This window comes from Chrysochloris asiatica, unplaced genomic scaffold (genome assembly GCF_000296735.1).
Source record: "Chrysochloris asiatica unplaced genomic scaffold, ChrAsi1.0 scaffold00069, whole genome shotgun sequence".
In the NCBI taxonomy this organism is placed as follows: domain Eukaryota; kingdom Metazoa; phylum Chordata; class Mammalia; order Afrosoricida; family Chrysochloridae; genus Chrysochloris; species Chrysochloris asiatica.
This window is the reverse complement of record NW_006408587.1, coordinates 29,401-31,034: the sequence shown is the minus strand read 5'-3', so window position 1 is coordinate 31,034 and position 1,634 is coordinate 29,401.

The window sequence follows — 1,634 nt, the reverse complement described above, 5'->3', positions numbered from 1 at the left end:
CATTATGAAAAACTCTGGAATTTTTCATGGCAATATTGATATATGTCTTCTAAATGTTTACATATTATGGAAAAGATTGGGCCTCTGAGCAGGTGCGCTGAAGAAATTGAAAATGGGTGGCAGTGTTCACAATTATCCCTCTCCCCCCATTGCTCAGGTTACTTTTGAAAACCAAAGTCATCCCTCAGTAAGAGCTGAAGCTGACCTCTGTCATATCCCCACTCCTGGAATACCCTCAACAGACACACCAAGCAGAGTGCAGACAGCTCTTGCTGTTACAGGAAACTAACCTTGGTAATAATCCCTGCTAATGATGACCAGCAACCACCCCTTCAGAGGTTTGCTAGCATGTGGACTATTAGACTTTGTCTAACTGGAGGCAAACACTGCTTCTGGAGATTTTCCACTTCTAGATGGAAGGCTGGAGGGTGATTCCTGGCTGATGAAGTCCCCCAAATAGAGCCAAGTGAAGTTAGGGGTAGCGTGAGGTACCGGGGAAACTTTTTTTCTTTTTTAAGTTTTTATTTTGAATTGAGTGACATGGGAGATCTTTGGTTTTACACTCATCCTATTGATATCATTTACATCCTATTGATTACAATCCCCTCCATGCATCACCATTTAACAGTATTTGCTTCTATTGACTCTTTTTTTATTACCCCCCCCCCGAACGTTCACAAGAACACTCATTGATATATATAATCATTTAAACAACTAAAGGGCATATTCTGCAAAACTGCCTCCTGGCCACCAGCACACAGCCTTTCTCATTCCTCAGCTAGAGTCCTCAGCTGCTCTATCTCTCCATGTCATCATTTCTAACTCCATCTCTGGTGTCGCTTCTTCTCTTGATAGGGTCCCACATTGTGCATTTGCTTTTCTCCCTTGCAGGGAAGCTTTGATGTCAGGGATCTGGGCTCTGTGCACAGGCTCAAACTGTCCAGGCTTTTTTTTTTTTCAGTGGATGAAACCACTGAAACAAGCATCTTATCCCATTTTAAAATTTCATTTTACCTTTAAATGGAGCCTGTGAGGAAACTTAGGGCATCTTGTTCGCAGGAACTTCAACTAACCCCCACCCACCACCAACTGGACAAGACAGTCTACTCTTGTTCAGGTAGTAGGTCCCTGGGGAGTTGAAGTTGGTTTCTTCAAATACAGTTGCCTATCCTAGACCCTCACAGTACTCATAGCATTCATGGTCTTGCCTCTGACCTTCTTTTCTTGGTTGCCCACAGAAACAGCTCTGACTTCTGTTGGTCCTAGGCTCTGTACAGCATCAGACATACTCTTGGCTTTGTGCCATGGATCTTCTGGTCTCTCTCCTCCTCTTCAGTGGAGGAAGCCACAAACATCTCAGACTGAAAGTGGAAAATACCAGAAAGATGTTTATCTGTGCTTTATTGACTATGCAAAGGCTTTCTGTTCTGTGGATCATGACAAGCTACGGACAACATTGCAAAGTATAAGTATTCCGGAACACTTAATTGTAGACATGAGGAATGTACACAGACCAAGAAGCAGTTGTTCGAACAGAACATGGGAACACTGAATGGTTTAAAATTAAGAAAGGTGTGAGACAGGATTGTATTCTTTCACCATACTTACTCAACTTGTATGCTGAGCAAATAATC